The sequence below is a fragment of the Sus scrofa genome, chromosome 1 (assembly GCF_054392235.1).
Source record: "Sus scrofa isolate SSC_HxYL_T2T_F1_AM1 chromosome 1, Sscrofa_HxYL_maternal_Yorkshire_Landrace_v2.0, whole genome shotgun sequence".
NCBI lineage: Eukaryota > Metazoa > Chordata > Mammalia > Artiodactyla > Suidae > Sus > Sus scrofa.
The window spans coordinates 227367780-227389824 of NC_139383.1; the positions used below are offsets into that span (position 1 = coordinate 227367780).

Here is a 22045-nt window from a genome sequence, read left to right on the forward strand (position 1 = left end):
GAAGTGGCCAAAGACCTCCGAGGTGCCACAAAAAAGAGCTTCGCCTTTATATTTCCACTCCCAGGGTAGTGGTTATGAGAATGGACTCCAGAGCCATGACATGGGGTATATTTCCTGCTTCATTACTAATAGGCTGTGTGACCCTGGACAAGTCAGTTAGCCCCTTGATATCTCAGCTTTTTCATCTCTAAAATGATCCCTACCTCATGGTGTTGCTGAGAGCATGAAGTGTTTTCTAAGGGCCCTGCATATACCAGGAGCCACATAATCACTGGCTCTTATTAGTGGTGTGGTTACCATTCCTTTGGTTTGAGGCTGTGCTGCAAACCAGCATTCTACTACAAGTTGAGAGGGCCAACTCATTGTATTTCACCAATGGTTTATCTTTTAAACTGAGATGTTCTGATATTATCAGGTCTTCTGTTAAAAGCAGATGTAGATGAAAAAAGACAGGCAAAAAATTAGGGACCTAGGGGCCTGAAATGGGTCCTAAAAGAGAAGGGAATTTCTAAAGATAACTTTGCCCAACTCACAATTTGATTTTGTTTTTCCTGATCACATGTACTTAATACAGATCCACAGATATATCTGCCTGCTGAACATCCTTCCTAGTTATCTTCGTTTCCAAACTAGACTCACTGTTCACAAGCCCTCCAATAACTTCCACTCTACCATCAAAACCAGCCCAAACTTTCTCTCATAGTCCCACGGCACATTTAGGCAAGTCAATTTAAAACTCTTAGGATCATCCTCAACTGTTGTCTTCCAAATTTGTTATCAAATCCTGTAAATTATTTATTTTCAGTAGTTTTCAACTTCACTCCCACCCCCTTCCATCTCCTCTGAGACTACTTTAAATCAGACTTTTGTTATTTCAATGGGCTGCTGAAATCAGCTACTCCTTCTCTCCATCCCTTCTCTTCTCCCTCCTTTCCCTCCTCCCTCCCTTTCTTCCCTCTGAAAATATATACTGAATGACCATTATTCATCAGGCCTTGATCTGGCACAGAGGATGAAAAAGCAAACAAGACAGAAGGATCCTAAATCTTCCTCTAACCTTAACCTAATCCTAAACCTCAATTCATGATATTGATAATCTGGAGAAAGAGTCAGACACTAAACATACAAGTACACAAATAATTGGTTCAGGATGACAGGGATCTTATTTTCTATTCTAGGAGGTCAGAGATTCCTAGTCTCAAGAATCCATTGTAATTCTTGCTTTAGAAAGTCCCTGGGATGGTAAGAACTGGAGTTTTGTAGGGGAAGCAGAAGGAGAAAGGAAGTGGCCTGACCCTAAGAGAAGGAAGAATGCATGAGACTGGCATGGATAGGGAATTGGAGGAAGAAATTAGCAGTAGGTTCTATAAGAGCTGGGGATCTGGTTGCAATTTTGCATAGTACTCCAAAGAGAATGAGACCTCTGGTGGAGAAGCTTGGATGGGGATCTGGCCTGAGCACTTTGGCCCCAAGAGCAGAGGCAGGTACCCCTGGTGGCATACCTAGAATCAAAAAAGAGGTCTTTGAGGGAGCATTTGCATCCTGCCGAAGGCAAAAGGGCCCAAAAGATGCAGAGGAGCAGCCAGCAATGGATAGTGAGAGGCGCGGTAGCTAAGAAACCAAAGATCAGGCACTTCTCCATTTTTATGCCAATATGTAAGTCCTACGGTCTAGAATGACCCACTTTGGGATTGGGAATAGTAATTGCAGTTTCCTCTATGTAAGGCTGTGTAAGGCTGACTATGTCATGAGCCTTATGTCATGAGCCATTTCTAGAAGACCAGATAGACTAATTAATCTCTATTCTTCTCTCGCTCTCTCTTTTTAAAGAAAATAATCCTAAAAGGAAATATATATTTTAAAAGTCATAAATTAGTTGTGTTATCACGAGCATACCAGGAGTCCCCTATTGGTCTCAGTTTTCTCATCTATAAAGTGTGGGGGATGATGTTGAACTTAAAATTCCAGCTCTGCGATTCCAAGGTTTTATGTTGTCTCATTCAAGGAACAGAATGGTTATGATGATAGCTTAAGAGTTTTCTTTCTTGGCTTTAATCACCTTAGTTGCACTTCCAGGCTGAGAAAATGAAAGCTGATACGATTTATCTATGTCACCAACTAGCAAAGTTTTTATAATCCCTGCTCATTTCCCTTAAACTCTTCCTATAGGTGAAATCTGCACTTAGCAGTAAAGTGGAGGCAAGAAGTTTCTGCCTTCTTTGGTAGCACATGACCTGTCTTGATTTGAGGCAGATCATGTGAAACTGATACCCAAGAGACTTTCTCACCTGGTGGCTGCAGAGAGAGGGGGAGGGAAACCCTCAATTTAACAGACTCTTCATGCTAAATTAACAAGAAAACTCACCTTACTCCCCCCAGTAGCACAGACAGAGTGTTAATTTCTACTAAACCCCTTCAGGTGGAGAGTGAACAGGCTTCACGGGCAAATAGCCAGCTTCTCCAGCGGACCTCGGGAAGGGGGTTGTTAGAGAATGCAGCTTTATTGAACGTGGCATTCAGTTACTGAAGTGACTATAATGTTGGAGGAGGGTGGTGAGGAGACAATATATTTTGTGAATTAAATCACTACATGAGATAATCAGGTATAGAGATTAGAAGTATGGACTCCTGAGACAGAAAGACAGGTGCCTATCACAGCCTTGGCACTTAATAGCTCTGTGACTTTGGGTAAATTGCTTTCTGTTCCACATATGCAAAATGGGGGTAATAATAGTATTTAGCTCATAGGATGATTGTGAGGATTTTATTATTACTATTATTTTTAAAAAATTTATTTTATTTTATTATTATTAAAGTATAGTTGATTTACAATGTTTCTTCAAGTTCTGTTGTACAACAAAGTGACCCAATCACGCACATTTCCCTTGCTGCACAGTAGGATCCCATTTCCTATCCATTCCAAATATAACTGTTTGCATCTTCCAAACCCCCACAGTGCCCATCCATCCCACTCCCTCACTTTTCCCCTGGGGAATCCCAAGTCTGCTCTTCTTGGCCATGATCTGTTTCTGTTTTTTGCTTATTTGTTATTTTTAGATAAGATCATCTATTCCATATTTTAGATTCCACAAATAAGTGATATCATATGGTATTTGTCTTTTTCTTTTTGGCTTACTTCACTTAGTATGAGAGCCTCTAGATCCATCCACGATGCTGCAAATGGCATTAGTTTGTCTTTTTTATGGCTGACTAATATTCCATTGTATACATGTACCACATCTTCTTAATCCATTCATCTGTTGATGGACATTTACATTGTTTCTATGTCTTGGCTATTGTGAATAGTGATGCTATGAACATGGGGCTGCGTGTATTTTTCGATAAAAGTTTTGTCTGGATATATGCCCAGCATTGGAATTGATGGATCATATGGTAGTTCTATATTTAGTTTCCTGAGGTACCTCCATACTGTTTTCCATAATGATTGTACCAATTTACATTCCCACCAACAGTGGAGGAGGGTAACTTTTTCTCTACACCCTCTCTAGCATGTGTTATTTGTTGACTTGTTAATGATGGTCATTCTGACTGGTATGAGGTGGTACCTTATGCTAGTTTCAATTTGCATTTCTCTAATAATTAGTGATATTGAGCATTTTTTTCATATACCTATTGGCCATTTGTATGCCTTTGGAGAAAGGTCTATTTAGGTCTTCTGTACAAAGAATAGTTCCTGACACACAGTGAGAACTTTGTTGTTGTTGTTGCTGTTATTTTGCATATCAAGCCACACACATTGACTCAAACATTTTTGGTGTTTAAATCAATATTTGAAGTTTGCAGCTTCAGAATTCAGCCTCAAAACAATTCCAAATCACAAAGTGAGAAATTTAGCAGCTTATGCTATGTGGTATCCAAAGGCATTAGATCACTTCAGAATTATTTTGAGAACCAGGTAAAGAAGCCAAGAAAATAAGAAGTAAAAACATTATGGACATTCAGAAGAAATAACTTGAAATGTCTTATAAGTTACATCGTAAGTAATAAAATTTCCAGAGTCAATCCTTTTCAAAAGAATATATCTGAATTGCTTGATAAATAACATTTTAGGATTTCTCTAACTTTGCTGAAATTTTTTTTTGTGTGTGTGCGCCAACTAGTATCTGAGAAGGTGCATTTAGCTTTTTCCAAAGAAGCAGCAAAGAAGAATGTCAAAAATCTTTTTGCTATAAACAGCAAAAAATAATGTCAAAAACTTTTCCTGTTTGGAGAAAAAATAAAAAGTCATGTGACAGATCAGGAAATCTGTACTCTAATCCACTGAAGGAAGTGGATGCATGTATTTTCTTAATTTTTTAAGATTTCCAGATTATTTTCCTTGCACAATTCCACTGATTCTCAGAGTATAGGAGCATAGCCTACATTTGTTTCACCTAGTGAATACTTGAACACAGTTTTCATGTACTATTTTATTCTATGACTTGAAAAGCTAATATTGTGATGGTTGGTTTGTCATTGGATGGATCCTTTTTTGGGGACCTCTCTTATGCTTTAAAATTTTACAATTTTTTTCTAGACTGAGAATGTATTTTTTAATAATTGAAAGCTTTTATACTGAATATTTGCTATTTGGTTTATTTTCTTACCAAAAAAAAAAATAATTGACTAGCCTATCTTCCTTCTAGAAAGAACCCAGGGACTAAATACATGAAATCAGCACTTTTTACTGCCTTCAAAAGAGGAAACTTTGCAATTACCCAATTCTTGACTCCAGCATAGTCCATGGGTCCTGGCAGTTACCAGTGTTAAGTCTCATGATGATGATGTATCAGAAAAACCTCATCTCTATTCTTTTTGATAATGACTCCTGCTCACAAAGCTAGTCCTAGATAACTAGAACAGAAAGTAACTTTGATGAAAAGATATGGCCCCAAATTCTCTCAAACACTTCCCATTTGTTTGTTGTACTGGCTCTGAGGTGATGGACATTTGGGATGAAATTTTGGTAAGAGGTAAATGGAACTTTGATGATCTTACCCTGCTTTCCTTTGTGTGTGTGTGTGCGTGTAAGTTTTGTTTTGAATAACATTTTATCCTGAAGTCACATGATAGCATACAGTATTCAAGAGTCTCAGTTCTCCTTATTGCAGAACCACAGCTGTATCTTCAGAAACCAGACTTAATGAGAACAAGATGATGTAAGAAGGCAAAGCCCAGGTTGGGTTTTTTGCAAGGTATTAGGACCTTTCTCAAAGGAATCTCTTTCTCAATCCTGAAGTGAAATTCTGTATATTTTGGCTCAGGATTATTAGCACTTTGCGCTTCCTTATTTTATCATCAATGACAGCTGTAAACTCCCTACAAATCCAGCACTTACTTCTCACAGAGTATCACATACCCCCAGGAAGGTAACACTTATCTAAGTCTTGATTCTGGGAGCTTATAGTTGTGTCACTGAGGAACTCATGCAAAGCAGATCAAATGAATCCCATTTAAAAGACTTGCATCAAGATGCTTCATCTGGGCTGTGCCTTTCTCAACAAAGCCCAGGTCATTAAGCAGTCATGGGAATCTCAATTTCACAATCCAACAGAGTCTCTGCTTTGTTTCTGACTTCAGCAACTTCTATGTGAATATATGATTTTGTCATCACCTATTCTTTTTCTCAGGACATTTTTGCAATAGAAACTGTTGCTTGTTTTTTTTTTTTGTTTTGTTTTGCTTTTTTAGGGCCGCACCTGTGGCATCTGGAAGTTCCCAGGCTAGGGGTCTAATCAGAGTTACAGCTGCCGGCCTACGCCACAGCCACAGCCACAGCAACGCGGGATCTGAGCCCTGTCTGTGACCTACGCCACAGCTCACAGCAGTGCCGGATACTTAACCCACTGAGCGAGGCCAGGTTTTGAACCCACAGCCTTATGGCTCCTAGTCGGATTCGTTTTCATTGCGCCACTATGGGAACTCCAGAAACTGCTGCTTTTAGTAGCTTCTAATTCTTATGACCAAATAATATCTTCAGAAACTCCCTCATCCTCTCCTAGATCTGAAAAGACATGACAATTCAGTATTGAGCCTGGGCAGCCTATTTCTCTGCTGGTTCTCATGAGTTTTCTAAAGGTGCTGACTTGTTGCCTTTACATCTCTTTTCACTAACACCTGTTATCATCCTTTTAGTAAAATGGGGTTTTGAAGACCTGATTTCTTTTCAGCAGCGTATTAGCAAATCCCAGATCTCTTGCTTACGATTCAGTTGATTTACCTCTAAAACTGAAAAAAATTATTGTCTGTGCATTGTTCTTAGTAGTTCCTCACTTCTCTTACTATATATCCATTCAACAAACATTTCATTGAACACTGAATTGTGACAGGCACTATGCTAGGAGATAAAAACATAAATATGAATGAGACTTGCTTCCTTCCTTGAGGCCCCCACATCTGGTAGAAAAGGTATAAAATTATGGCATCTTTGAGTGAATTAGGAAGAGTCACCCTCCTTCTTGGTGGAGGCAGCTCTGCACGCAGGCTCCACTGATGTGGCAAGTGGAGAACAGAATGGATTTCAGCCCCCTCTTGTCTCCTTGATCAGAGAACCTTGTGTCAGGCACAACCTGAGCAATAGCCCTGGACATGGAAACAGCACAGTGTGATGAGCACAGATGAGGGGGGTGGGGCCTGGCCATCTGATAGGATGGGGAGCCAGGGGAGGTTTTATGGGAAAGGTTACATGGGAGCTGAGACATGAGGAAGCTCATCTAGTGAAGGGGATGAGGGGCAAAGAGAAGAGGAACGAAGATGCAATTTTAAAGAGCATGGCATCTTTGAGGCTCTGGGATTCATTGCTGAGGATAGAGTGCCCAGTGAGGGGATGAGGGTGGGAGAGACCTGGCTAGAAGCTGGAAGACACCAGAGTCGTGGTCTAGGTCCTTACTGCTCAAAGTACTAGACTTTCTCACAGGGCAGCTCTAGTATTACTGGGCCAAAATAAGTACAGAAATGTTAGAAGTGCAGAATCTTGAGCTCCACCCAAGACCTACTGAATCTGAACCTGTATTATAATAAGCTTAATATTTAATAAGGTAGTTCATCGGCACATTCAGTCTGAGTAGCACTGGTTTAGGTGAGAGCAGACGAGAAATAAGGGTTTGCTCTAAAGGTGTATCCCTAGATGGGACCAAACATGGTGTTTTCCTTATGTTTTCACAAATCTACCTTCAGGGTGCCTGGGTGACAGTACCTGTAATTCACAAGGAAGGAAAACAGAAGCCTGAGGATGTTAACCCCATAACCACCAGCAAATTAAAACAGAAGGAAGAGAAGGCAGATTCCTTGGCTTGTGCATCCCTTTCTTTTTTTTCTTACTCTCCAGCCTTGCTCATCTTGAGCCTCTGCCTTGGAGATATAGAACTCATAGTCTATCAATCACTAGACTGGAAAAAGTGGAAAATGTGAAGTGATGGAGAAGCCCCTTCAGCTTGGAGGCGGTGCCTGAGCATCATCCTGCAGCAACTGCAAAAAATGAAAACAACCCTAAAAAAGACCCGAGGAGAAAAGAAAGGTGAAAATCATCTGTACCCAGCTCTGCTTCACCCTCTTATCTTCTGCTTCTGTTTTGCCCATTCTTTCATTCAACTATTTAATTATTTCATGTATATACTGAGCACCTACTGTTTGTCGGTTACTGATATCTGCATTTTCCTAGTAACAGCAGCGCTTTCTACACACTTTCAGATCTCCCTAGAGATCCCAAGAGATCCCTTTCCAGCCTCAGGTGGCTCCTCAAAACAGTGCTAGATCTTCTCCCTCTCAGCCTCAAAACAGTAGGAACAGTTGAAGCTGAAGCCTCTGGGGTTTCTGTTCTCTATTCACCCCTCTGCATATGGTTTCCCTGATTCTCCTTCTCCAAGGGGAATCCTAAGGGGAAAAAGCCCAGGTTTTCAAGTGGGGCTTCAGCATCTGTGGAAGATCATTATTGGACTTGACTGAGTGAGAGATGGCTCTGGTTTTGGTAAGAGCTGAGGTCAGAGCTGGGGCATATCCCTATGAGCCATTGACTAATTTTCCCTCAAAATAAGATTAGGTTGAAGAGTTTGAGGTGCACAGAAGGGATCTTTGGGGGAGGGGAAGCTAAAGAGAAATAACACCCTTTTCCCCAAACTCTTTCTGGGAATTCATCATAGAAACCCCGTAAGGTAATAATGTCATCATTCTGTGATAGAAAATCATATCACCACAAAACAGAGATGACAAAGGAAAGGTATGGTGGAGTCTGGTTAGGTTTTTAAAACAGATTGCACAAGACTATAAAAGAAGCTTTCCATGAGTAAGTGGCTCTGCTTCTGTGTTCTCTCTATGTGTGGGTGCAGGATCAGGAGGGGGAAAAGCAGGGGAAGAAACATGCAAAGGTTGAGATTCTATCTGTGATACCAGAGGCAAATTTTAATTTTTGAGATGATAAAAATAGCGGTCTTACTCAGAGTTACACAGCAAGCATCAGAAAGAAAATATAATCTAGATTTCCTAATATCTCATTTCTTTCAGAAAGTCTACAGGAACTAAAGACTGCTTTAATCAGGTACCATGGGTTACTTGAGTTTCAAAATAAATAAATAAATAAAAAGATAAAAAGAGAAAGAGGAAAAAAATGAATTGTGGGTATTTGACAGGTGGAGACCATATAGAGGTTCTAATGATTAGACTTATATTAGAAGTAACTCCTAGTAAGGCTGTTGTAACTGAAAGGGAAGCAGAATCAGTACTTGTAAAAGTGTAACCTGGGCATCAGTGCCCACCCACCAACTGTTACTGGCTACTTGTGTAGCCAGAGCTTTATAAGAGGGCTGTGAATGACCAAACTCTGGACCACAGAGGTTCCTTCATATATCAACATGATTTTGCATGAGCAGGGGATATTTTTTTGGGGCCAGACGTATAAAGCAACTTCTGTTTGAAACAACAGATTTATATTAACCTTCTATGCAACTGCTCGATTTTCCAGAACAGAAAGATATGGCCCCTTTATTGCCACCACCCAAGGAAGTTGAGTCAATTTTGCCATGATATGCCTGAAACTGTGTCTGCCTTTCACCACTTCTTTTTCTTCTGTGGCAGTTTTCTGAGTGGAGAGGAAGTATCTGAACCTGGACCCCCTGCAGCTTAGGTTTCAGTTCCAACTAGAGGTCAATGTCCACTGATGGACAATTACTTATGTTACAGTTTGGAAACAGAAAGCATTTCATCCAATACATTTTTCTTCTTCTTCTTTTTTTTTTTTTTTTTTTTTTTTTTTTTTTTTTTGTCTTCTGGTCTTTTTAGGGCCACACCCACTGCATATGGCGGTTCCCAGGCTAGGGGTCCAATTGGAGCTGTAGCCACCAGCTTACGCCACAGCCACAGCAACCAGGGATCTGAACCGTGTCTGCGACCTATACCATAGCTCACAGCAATGCTGGATCCTTAACCCACTGAGCAAGGCCAGGGATCGAACCTGCGTCCTCACGGATGCTAGTCAGGTGCACTAACCTCTGAGCTGCAATGGGAACTTCACACTTTTCTTCTTAATTATGTTTTGCTTCTAGTACACATTTTCCTTTGTGGTTGATGTAAAGAATTTTGTAGTTACATAAGCCTATGTTTGGACCTGAGAACTGTAACGTGCTTGCTGTCGTGTTATTTTGAACACAGGACTCTCAATGTCCATTTCTTATCAGAGAAAAGGCATAATCTTACCTATCTTGCTAAATTATTGTAAGGGGTTAAATGAAATAATTTATGCAGAACAGCCCATACAGTCTTTAGCAGAGAAGATTTCCATATGAATTCATTTATTTTTTGCTTTCACTTGGGCAACAGGGCCCTCGTAGCTCAGCAGTTTAAGGTTCCAGCATTGTCACTACTGTGGTACCAGGGTGATCCCTGATCCCTGGCCCAGGAACTTCTGCAAGCCATGGGTGCACCACCCCTGACACCCACACACAAAAAAGAACCTTTATAAAAAGGAAATAGCCTTTGATAGGCAACCTCTAGTCCACACGCTCTGGACATTTGTATATTGGCATATAAAATAAATTGCATTTTGCATTTTGCATGTTATTTGAGTTAGAGGAGAGTGAGTTTCTCTGGCTTGATGCTCTTGGAAACAGAGCCCAATAAACTGCTGTTATGTGAATGTGTCCAGTAGCTTTGTAAGGATCATTGAATCTGTCCACGAGGGCAAATGTCTAACAGAAGTGTCCTGCCTTCAAAGAATCACACCTCAAATTAATGCCCACATAGCTCTAAGATTCACCCTCTCATGTGACTACAAAAGGGCCAGTCTCTGACTTTTCCTCTCCAAGGACTTTTGGGAATCCCCAAGGGATATTTACTTCAGCCAACCGCCTGGAGCTCCCGTGGTCACCCATTTCATATTCCCCCCACATCAGAGAACAGACTGCAGCATTTAATATAACTTCACTGGAGAAGAAAGAAAAAAAATGAAGAAAAAAAAATCAAACTGGCCTCTCCCAAACATTTCCAACCCTCACCTCATAGGAATGGTATCTCTCCCTCAGTACTATCCTGCTGCCATGTAGGAGGCTTCAAGTTTCCTCCAGACAAGAGTCCATTGACCACACTTCCCCTCCCCAGACCCCAAGGGAACACAGGTTCAGGCCTGCAATTCTACTCACAGTAAAGACAAACTTTTTTTTTTTTTAATCTTTTTTGGGGCCACACCCATGGAATATGGAGGTTCCCAGGCTAGGGGTCCAATCAGAACTATAGCTGTGGCCTACACCACAGCCATAGCAACAACAGATCCAAACCATGTCTGTGACCTACACTACAGCTCATGGCAATGCTGGATCCCTAACTCACAGAAAAAGCAGGGATTGAACCTGTGTCCTCATGGATACTAGTCAGATTGGTTTCTGCTGAGCCACTACGGGAACTCCAAAGACAACCTTTTTTCATAATCAGTGCCTTTTATGTATAGTACTTTGTGTGATAAATGTAGTGAGTGCTCAATAAATACTTGAGTGAATAAATAAATGGATGGGCTCAACATTTCAGTTCCAGAATTACTTTTCCCTCCTTCGGTTTGGTTTCCCACCCCACCCCCGCACTGAACAAACCAGCAGGTTCTGGCCACTCTCCTTAGTGACTAAAAGGGTTGATATCATTAGCAGGGTAAAGGCCCTTTTCTGGGCTGCTCCACCCACACATACTCTAGCTGCTTTCCCCATTTCACTCATGTTGTGACATCTCTTCTTTGTACACAGGATATCACCTATGTAAAAGATTACAGAGAAGGCTTCTGTGATCTGCAAGACCCTTGGGGACAGGAATGATGATTTTTTTTGGCCACACCCATAGCATGTAGAAATTTCTAGGCCAGGGATCAAATGTGTACCACAGCAGGGACCTGAGCCTCAGCAGTGACAGTACTGGATCCTCAACTCACTGAGCCACCAGGGAACTCCAATGATGTTTTATTATCACTGTAGCCCTTGTGTCAAGAATAGTGCTTAGCACTAAATCAGTGGTAAAATAGATGAAAAAGGATTAGAGTTTGGTTTTCCCATGACTATACCTTCCAAAGATAGCCCTGGAACCTAAAAATAGCCCTTTCTCCCAAGTCGTGGTATAATGCCCTGATTGAGCTAATAAATAGCTCCTAATGATCTTTTTAAAGTCTAGAAAGTCTTTGAGGCCTAAAGGAAATTATTTCTGAAGGTGCGTGTCCATGCTGAAGGAGGGAAAAATGGGGAAGTTGTCTATGTAGGCAAAAGGAAAGGGTCTTCCCAGAATCCTTCTTAAGCCACCCAGACACACTTTGCCTACAGTGACTGATCTTGTCCGGAGGCAATTCTTCAAGGCAATATTCCTAGGATTCCTAGTTACTGCCTTAAGTCAATTCCAGAATTTCACATCAGCCCTTCTCTAATCCTGACATCATATACCAGGTAAAGGACAGATATATGCTATCCTTATACCTTCCTCATCATGTGTCATTAGCCACACTCTGTTCTTAGATAAAAAGAGTCTTGAAATCAGGATGTTTGAGTTTAAAAATAGACTTGAGGGAAAAAAATATTAACAAAGGAATATTGCAAGGGGACAAACTCTTGAGAAATCCTGCCAGTTAAGTCTGGAAACCTAGCTCTCTCTCTTTTTTCTTTTTCTTTTCTTTTTTTTTTTTTTTTTTTTTTTTTTGTCTTTTTCAGGGCTGCACCTGTGACATATGGAGGTTCCCAGGCTAGGGGTCTAATTGGAGCTGTAGCCACCAGCCTAGGCCAGAGCCACAGCAGCTAGGGATCTGAGCCACATCTGTGACCTACACCACAGCTCACAGCAATGCCGGGTCCTTAACCCGCTGAGCAAGGCCAGGGATGGAACCCGCAACCTCATGGCTCCTAGTTGGATTCATTTCCACTGTGCCATGATGGGAACTCCAAAACCTAGCTCTATTGCTGGTACATTGACCAGAAAGTTTTAAGGACTTATTTTAGTAGGTAGAGAAAAGTTCATTCGAGGATAAGATCTTGAGAGTCAAGTTGAAACTGAAAGATTCCTGTCTCTGGTATTGCTGTGAAACATGAGTGAGGCTAAACTTTAGCACCAGGATCTTCAAGGAAGGGTAGAGTTGGCAGGGAATTACAGTTCTGGGTCAAACTCCACTTCAATATAACTGGTACCCACAGAACTTGGCTTTCATGTCTTCCCTTAAAAATTCTTCTCCAGGAAAAATATACCCAACTTTTGCAGGTATTCCTAGACTGCAGTGGTTTCAGCCCCATTACTATTGTGGGTGCTTCCTTCAGATCTATTCCTACACATTGGTGTCCCAGTTAACAAGTGGGTCCCAAAATAGGACAAAACACTCTAAATGCAGTCTGGTCTAGATATAGTAGGTACAGCAAGATTATCTGTTTTGATTTTTAAACAATGTCCTACTATCAATGAAGTTCTCCTTAGCTTTTTAGCAATTGGATTTCAATTCTGCTTGCATCTGTATGTGTGGCAACTTGTAATTTATGAGTGTGATATCACACATATTATTTTATATCAAGATCTCAGAAAGAAGACAATTTCTTTCTTTTTCTTCTTCTTCTGATTTTTTTTTTTTTTTTCTTTTTACGGCCATGTGGAAGTTCCCAGGCTAGGGATCCAATTGGAGTTGCAGCTGCCGGCCTACACCACAGCAATGCCAAATTCGAGCTGTGTCTGCCACCTACACCACAGCTCACGGTAACACTGGATCCTTTGCTCACTGAAAGAGGCCAGGTATCAAACCAGCATCCTTGTGGATACTAGTCAGAATGACCAAATGACAAAATAAAGATGAATGAAGGCTCCCTTCATTCCCACCTTTGTAAACTCGCCTATGTTTTCATTCTTTCATGGACAGACAGACAAATAGATGGCTGGTTAGACAGACAGATAAGTAGATAGATGGATAGACTGACAGGTAGATCAAATGAAATACCATAGGCAAATCCAAGTTGTAGATGTTCTTGTTATAACATCTGCCCTCATTCAAGGCTGATTTTCAGCAGATACTCAATGGTAAAGTTGCATTATTGTAGCTGATAGAACTGAATGGAAAATAGCCAGTGCCCTAAGCACTCTGAGAGCCCCAGCACCACCCTAGTTGTCTCCTGGGACTTGCCCCTCCTCCAGGACCCCCCGATATACCTACCATCTAACAAGCATAGAACTAAGTGGCTTCCAGGATGCTTTTCCAGCCTTTGGACCAGAGTCCATTCTGATAGGCCAGGGCTGCTGCTGAGCAGGTTGGTGAAGTTTTTGAATATCAGCCTTTACCCCATGACTTACCTACTCACCACCCATCACTGAAAATCTCAGACCCAGTGCATTTCTTACTTCCTCCCAGGCCCCGGTGCTTCTCCCTCTCATGGGGAGCTCCAATTTTTTTTTTTTTAATAATCTATTCCATTTACCAGACACTTAATTACATGTGGCCTTTTTAAAATATAGTTTTTCCTGTGTGTGATGCATTCTTCCCACTTCTAATAAATTCCCCAGGGTGGGCCGAATCTGATATAGACTCATGACTTCTCACACAGTGATGACTGGGGTTCAAGCTTCCAAGACAGAATCTGATAGAACCTGGGGACTAAACCTTTCCTTCCAGCAGCTCAGAAAGGGAAGGGGTGCTGCCAGGGTAGTCCAAAATGAATTCCCCGTCTCATGAACCAACACTCGGAACTAAATAGGCCTCTGTCAGCCTGGGCTTGAGCTTTTCATTTTGATTCTGGGGGATATAGCTGGAACCTGTCAGCCTGGCATTTTTCCTAACAGTTTTCAAATGTCACATTTTAGCATCTAGTACTCAGTGTTCTTTTCCTTCTCTTCATTTTTAGAACACTCAGGAAAGTTTTTGTGTTTTGGAAAGACCCCTCTCTCTCCCCACCCCTGTATTTTCTGCCTTCAGGAGGGCTGGTTCTTGAGGACAACTCCCCAGAGCACTACTTGGAAAGGACATGAGAAGCCTGTCCTGTCACATGTGTGTCATGTGTTCTGTCACAGCCCAGTCATGCGTGGCGCACAGAGGTCACTGTGACACTCAATGAAGCAGGCAGGATGCAGGCAACCCCAGAACCATCTCAAACTTTCACTTAGTAAACTTTTAGTTTCTTTTTAGAGTCTCTTCAAAACACAGGTGAAAGTTTGTATCAGAGAGGGGAAAAACATGAGTTGTGTATATGAAAATTTTGCCAAAAATACCATTATGTTTGGTATTTGTGCAACATTTTGGTTTTCAATAAACACAGGCCTTCTAAATTTTCAAAATATTTTAAAAAATCTTTTAAATTTAAATAAAAACATTAAGTACAAAGATTATTTTTCAGATGAAAAATTAAATGTTTTTTAAAACCTTTCAAATACAGGAAGAATATAATGGAAATAAAAATTGCCCATATTCTTATCACATCAACAGAGAGAGTATCTGTTATTACTGTTCTAATCTTATAGTTGAGAAAGCAAAGGAGAGGAAAGAAGAAAAAAAAAAAGGGAAAGAATATGTTAAAAAAAAAAAAAAAAAAAAAACGACTCTGTGGAAGTAACCTCCAAAAGTTTCGAAAGAAATGACAGATATTCATACTCCTAAAAAAACTTATGCTGCCAGTGTATTTCAGTGTTTCAGTGATAAGTAAGTTTTACAGAGCTCGGCTTTCCACATCACAGATTTTTTATATACGTATGAAATATATGTATAATTTTAAGAATATGAAATATTTCATGAAACTCTGTCATCCCTATGCAGGGGCCATGCTAACCCTCTCTGTGTCTTTCTAATTGTAGCCTATGTGCTACTGAAGTGAGCGCTTAAAATATCTTACAGAAGTACTATACATCACCAAAAAATCTTGTAAAAAAGGGTGAAGAGGGAAATTACGCAGAACTTTACCACTTTAACAAAACTCTATTAATACTTTAGTATACTTCTTTCCAGCCATTTGTCCCATTCTCACTTTAAAATTATTTATTTATTTGTTTGTTTGTTTAGATTGACATTGTAATAGAAAAGAAACAATTATGTTATTATTTACCATTGCTTATTATCTTCAGGTGTCTAGGGCTTTTATAGTATGTTTGATAAGGAGAAGTGGCTTTGATATCAGCTTAGGTTTGAATCTTGGCTGTATGAACTCTTGGGAAAATCACAAAGTAAACATGTTTCAATTTTCTTGTCTGTCAATGAGGATACCACCCTATCTACCCATCCAATTCTGTGAGCATGAATGGAGATGATGTATATAAATTGAGTGACATAGTGACAGACAATGTAGAAACTATTTTTTTCCACTTAAAATTATATCATAATTATTTCGTATTTCTATATAATCTTTATGACTAGATAACAGTCTGTAATATAAATACAAATCACTCTAATTCACTTCTGTTTTGTTTGAGAGGTTATTTCCAGTTTGGGGACATCTAGATAGCCATAATTAATGTACTTTTTCACTGAATAACTGTTTCACTTTAGCCTACAAACTTGCTTTTTAAAAGTCCTTGGAATGATGTTTTTGGATAAAAAAATGAACCTTGACATAATTCTTGTTATATATTCAAGTATGCATATATATATTTTTTGATTCTCATTGTACCTTTTTTTTTTTTGTCTTTTGTCCTTTTGTTGTTGTTGTTGTTGCTATTTCTTGGGCCGCTCCTGCGGCATATGGAGGTTCCCAGGCTAGGGGTTGAATCGGAGCTGTAGCACCGGCCTACGCCAGAGCCACAGCAACGTGGGATCCGAGCCGCGTCTGCAACCTACACCACAGCTCACGGCAACGCCGGATCGTTAACCCACTGAGCAAGGGCAGGGACCGAACCCGCAACCTCATGGTTCCTAGTCGGATTCGTTAACCACTGCGCCACGACGGGAACTCCCTCATTGTACCTTTTTATGATAGGAAGGGTAGGAAGGGCAATTTGTTTCCCTATTTAATTAAAAAAATTTTTTTTTATGTAATGATTTTTATTTTTTTCCATTATAGCTGGTGGCCAAGGGGGAGGGGAAGAAAGTGGAATGGATTGGGAGCTTGGGGTTAATAGATATTCAAGTATATTTTTGAATTCATTTTTTTTAAACTTAAGAGTAATCTGAGTATAGAATTTTGTATGTTGCTTTTTTAATTCAATGTTTGAAATATAACATTGAATATAAATCAATTAAATATAAATCGTATATTTATATTTACGGTGAACCTCTCCATGTCTATAGCTTTTTCTGTATTTTTTATCATTTCTGCAGATTAGAGTAGATTTATATATGAAGGATTACTTGAAAAAGTGGTATGATAAATTGTTAGGCCTCTAATCTCTAGATAAATAACCTTAAAAAAGTGGTACTGATTTATATGATCACTGACAATTTATGAATCTACCAATTTATTCCAATATATTCTGGAGCATTGTGTGTTATAATTTTAAAAGGCTTTGCCAATGTAATGATTTAAAAGGCCTCCTTAAGTTTTGATTTTATTTTAATTTTAAAAGACCTGCAAGTTGGGCATTTCGTTTTTTGAATTTTAAAGCAAGGGGAACTGAGACACTGGGATGTTGCCTGACATGACCCACAGCCCGATTATATTCCTCTTTGATCTGCATGACACAAAATTTCAGGCATTAGCTGTTTCCTCTGTACTTCTGTTTGCAGAAGTTTGCTTCCCCTAAGTGGAGCCTGCCTTTGAGTATACACAGTTATAGACAAGATATGTTGTAGGAGGCAGCTGATGACTGCCATAAGCATCCTTCTAAGAAAATTTTTTTTTGGTCATCACCAGGGTCCTATCTTAAAAATCCAGAAAACTGATTCTGTCAGTACACTCAGAGTTAAACTAAAAAACTGGGTCATGTGAACCAAACTCCTAGGACTTTTCTATATTTAGAAATACCAGTAATGTGCAGATCAGAAAATACTTCAGAACATTCTATTACCAAAGAAAATTCTCCATGGAAAGTCTAATTACAACCAGTTTGTTCAGTAACTATAGAATCAGTTTGAGATGGGAAGTGGGGAGTGGTAGCTGGAATGATTTTAATGGCTGATGTCATCAAGCTATGTGAATCTGATGCATCCATCACTGCTAGAGGGGTGGTGGGAATGTATGTTTTGGAGGAACAGGGACTCCTTCCTCTCCACTGGATATGCTTGGGATTCACTGTCACCCTTTTCCACATTGGCCGCTTTTCCCTAGACTCCATATTGCCTTCAATTCAATTCCACAGTATTTGCTAAGTATCTTCTATGTCAATATCATATTGGATTCTAGGACTGACTACATAAGTGAATAAAAATCCAGTTCCTTTTCTAGGTCTGGTACAGGCTTTTGGAGAAAACCAGACACATACATTATTACAAAATACCATGTGATGTGAGCTTGAGTGTGTTACAGTTCTAGGACCTTTGGCTTCCTATCGTTGTGGCTGGCTGACAGACTTAAAATCTAGCTCTGCTCTGTGACATGAGCAATTTATCTAATTCAGCTGGGCTTTAGTTTGCTTACTTGTAAAACAGAGACGATAATAGTTTCTATTTCATTGAATTGTGAAGTTTAAATGAGATGATATGTGTAAAGAAATTAGAACAATGTCTGGCACATGGCATGAAAACTAGCTGTAATGATAAACAACCTCAGACAGCCACAAGCACTGTGATATGGGCAATCCAATGTTTAAAGCTCAACACAAGGAGGAACATATAGTCCAAGGCCTTCTCAGCACTTTAACACATCTAAATCCCATACAGATAGGAAGTATATCAACAGGAAAGGTGGGATGATCAACCTTTGAAAATGTGACATTTTGGAAATATTTTTCCTCTAGGGTCTAATATGATGGTAATACTTTTTAAAAGAATAGGCTTCTAACATCTTATGCTATGCATTCCAGGAAAAGCCTACAGGTATGTTTGGTCTCTTCCAACATCTCAGCACAGAGGACATCCTTAGGATTCTATGCAACTGTCCCAGTATCTAGAAGAAACCAGGGTTGCATCCCAACCTGGTTGTGAATTCCTTGACGGTAAAGACCATGATTTAGCCATTTTAAATTCCCAGAGCTTTGGATAATAAGAGCTCTTCAAGTGTTTACTGATGAAATAAATGGCTTTGATAGTGGACATGGGTGTCCAGCATTCATTCCTGCTTTAGGGACCTATTATGTCCCCCACTTTCAGTTCACATGTTCTGAGTGGAGTTCCAGACTAAGACAGAACTCACATATTCTTTCTTTTTCTTCCAGTGACTGGTTTAGGAGAGGGCAAATGACATAAACCTGTCCAGAGTTAACATATGAGTTAAGTTAGGAATGCTGGAAAAATGTATTCTGGCTTTCTTTTTCTCATGGGTTTGAGCATTGAAGGTTTAGTAACTACTGCAACTATCTTGGGATCGTGAGGGGTAATGTTGTTTGAAAACAGAGTCAACAGAAAGGAAGCATAGTAAAGAGATGGTGGCGAGAACCTGAATCCTGAAGACATTGTTAGACCCCTGTGCCCAATTGCACCTTTGGCCACTGTTCAGTTAGCATAAGCCGACACATTCTGCTTTTGTTGTTGTTTGTTTGTTTGTTTGTTTTGTCTTTTCTAGGGCCATACCCTTGGCGTATGGATGTTCCCAGGCTAGGGGGTCTAATCAGAGCTGTAGCTGCCGTCCTTTGCCAGAGCCACAGCAACGCCAGATCCAAACCAAATCTGTGATCACAGCTCACAGCAACACTGGATCCTTAACCCACTGAGCGAGACCGGGATCGAACCCACAACCTCATGGTTCCTAGTCGGATTCGTTAACCACTCTGAGCCATGACGGGAACTCCACATTCTGCTTTTTAATTTAAGCCTGTCTACATCAGGTTTTCTTTTACTTGCAACCAAATGATACAAGTGATACAACTTCTGCCAAGTGCATTTAAAAATGAATTTATCTGGAGTTCCTGTCATGGCTCAGTGGTTTAGAATCCGACTAGTATCCAGGAGGATGTGTTTCATCCTTGGCCTCACTCAGTGGGTTAAAGATTCGGCATTGCTATGAGCTGTGCTGTAGGTCACAGAGGCGGCTATGACGAATTGCTATGGCTGTGGCATAGGCCAGTGGCTACAGCTCCAATTCGACCTCTAACCTGGGAACCTCCATATACCGTGGGTATGGCTCTAAAAAGCAAAAATAAAACAAAATAAAAATAAATTTATCTTGTCCTATGCTCATGGCCAAAACAGTTCCCAGTGGCTATTTTCTTGTTCAATTAATCAACAAATATGTAATATGCCCTTGTTACATGGTGAAATGCCACAAAGGTTTTTGTTCTGTTTTGTTTGAATTTCCTTGCTTTAACTTTTTCTTTTTTTTTTTTTTTTTTTTTTTTTTTTTGGCCAGGCCCAGAACGTGCAGAAGTTCGGGGTCAGGGCTTGAATTTACGCCGCAGCAGTGACAATAGTGGATCCTTAACCCACTGCGTCAGCAGAGAACTCTGCAGCAAAGTTTAGAAAATTCCTTGAGCTGCAATCTAATTCATTGCCTCGATATTCTCCTCTCTCAAGGACTACATCTCCATCTACCCAGATAAGTTTTGACTCAGGAATGGGTTGGTTATTTACCTTCTGTTCTCAGTTCTAAGGCCACGTTTCTCTTCTCTACTCTGTCATGCTACGGCTCTGATTCAGCAAAGGTCATTTACCAGTCTTCTTTGCCAGTTGGATTCCTGCTAAGTTCAATAAATGGGAAACCCTAGAGGATTAGAATGTGGGAGGGGAGAATTCCTTCCTATTTCCAGTTCCTGAATTTATCTGTAGCAGCAGACAGCAGGAAGGTAGCTGTTATCTGCAGTTCTAATATTTGGGGTTTTTTGGCATCCACTTTTTGCTCTTTCTGTCTTCTAATATTTTTATAACCCACTAAATCCACCCTACTTTCCTGATTGGACCCTGGCTGATACAGTGTTTGATGCTAGGAGTGGTGCTAGGAAATAGCCTCTCTAAAATAGGATTCTGGGAATGATTCACTTTGAACTTGGAGCTGAATGCCAAAGGAAAATGGGAACTGGTAGTTTATGGCATGCAATGGCATCATGATTTATTAAATTCTCCTTCCCAGGTTTGAGTGCCATGGGGAGGCTGGTTTTGGAGATTAAGTAACAACTGCATGTGGTCAGTACAAAAGTGAAGATAATTTAAGGAAAGCAAGGTGCTTCTGATTGGCTATGGTGCTTGTAGGAAGAAAATAATAAGCTCAGATCTTTCAGCACAAATCATCTTCAGAGCATTGGAGGGTTCCTAAGGCTGCCCGTAAGAGTATCTCTTATTCTTCTACATATAGGACAAACATGTCTAAAAATCAGACCCAAATATAGCATCCACAAGACTAGCCAAGTCTCATGTATCAAAGTTTAAGTAGTAATTTGGAAGGAAATAGGACTTTGAGACCAGGAATGGAAACATCTAAGTGAACTTGGATGAAAAACTAAGAATCTTAAAACTTCCAAGTAACCCTGAGCTTCCCCTGATAATGAAAGAGAACTCTCATTTCCTATTTGATGATACTAGTCTTCCTCGGTTAAAAACCTATAATAACCACACATGAGGCAGTTGTCTTGCTCAGGAATATCTATTTTCTTTCTTTTTTTTTTTCATTTTTTAAAAGTTTTATTGAGGTATAGTTGATTGACAATGTTGTGATAATTTCTGTTGTACAACAAAGTGATTCAGTTACACATATAAACACATCCATTCTTTTTCAGATTCTTTCCCCATATACATAATCACAGAATGTTGCTTAGAGTTCCCTATACTATACAGCAGTTGCCCATTGACCAACCATTCCATATACCACAGTGCGCATATCTATTCTCTTTAACTCCTTTGCTCCCAACTCTCACTGCCTACAATCTTTTACCCAGTGTCGGATTGCAGCATATTCAAGGGGAAAAGGGCAGAGTCTGGATAAGGAGGAAAAAACATACTCCAAAAGAGTCATAAGATTTGGTTAAATTTATATTAGAACAAACCTATCTAATGTAATAGGGGAGGGATTCTAAAGGCATTAGACCAAGGAGAACAGAACATAACATTGAGTTGGGGTCAAATTTTGGTAGTCCTGATATAATACACTTTCTATAGATGTTTGGACTTACTGCTATGGTGAACTGTTGCAATAATAACCCCCAGAGAATCATGCCCCCCCCTGTATATCATGCCCTCATGTAGCCAGTTCCACACTGATTTTTGGCATGGATGTCTGACTTGCTTTGTCTGATGAGACATTAGCAAATGTGATGCAAACAGAAACCTAAAAAAAGCACTTGCATGTTGGGGCTTGCCTTTCTTTTTGCTGTTTTGGACCAGCTTTCATGTTGAATGGACTAACCTGCAGCTGCTGGGAAACACATGGCCCAACTAACAACCAGCACCAACTCCAAGATTTGTAAGTGAAGCCAGCTAAGACCAGTATCTTCCAGCCAATCTGTCAGATGGCCAAATTGACTGCAAATGCATGAGTAAGCCCAATTTGCTAAGCTACAAAATTTTATTAATAATAAACAGAAGCCAGTAAGTTTTGGGGTTTGTTTGTTTTATTTTTAT

General features: G+C 40.0%; 1 non-coding gene across 1 annotated transcript; it reads right to left on the reverse strand.

Annotated features, from left to right (window-relative positions):
* Positions 1 to 15186: 15186 nt before the first annotated feature.
* On the reverse strand, positions 15187 to 15291 carry LOC146407034 (U6 spliceosomal RNA). The gene has a single exon (XR_014832516.1). It is a non-coding gene; the product is annotated as a U6 spliceosomal RNA (small nuclear RNA).
* Positions 15292 to 22045: the final 6754 nt, after the last annotated feature.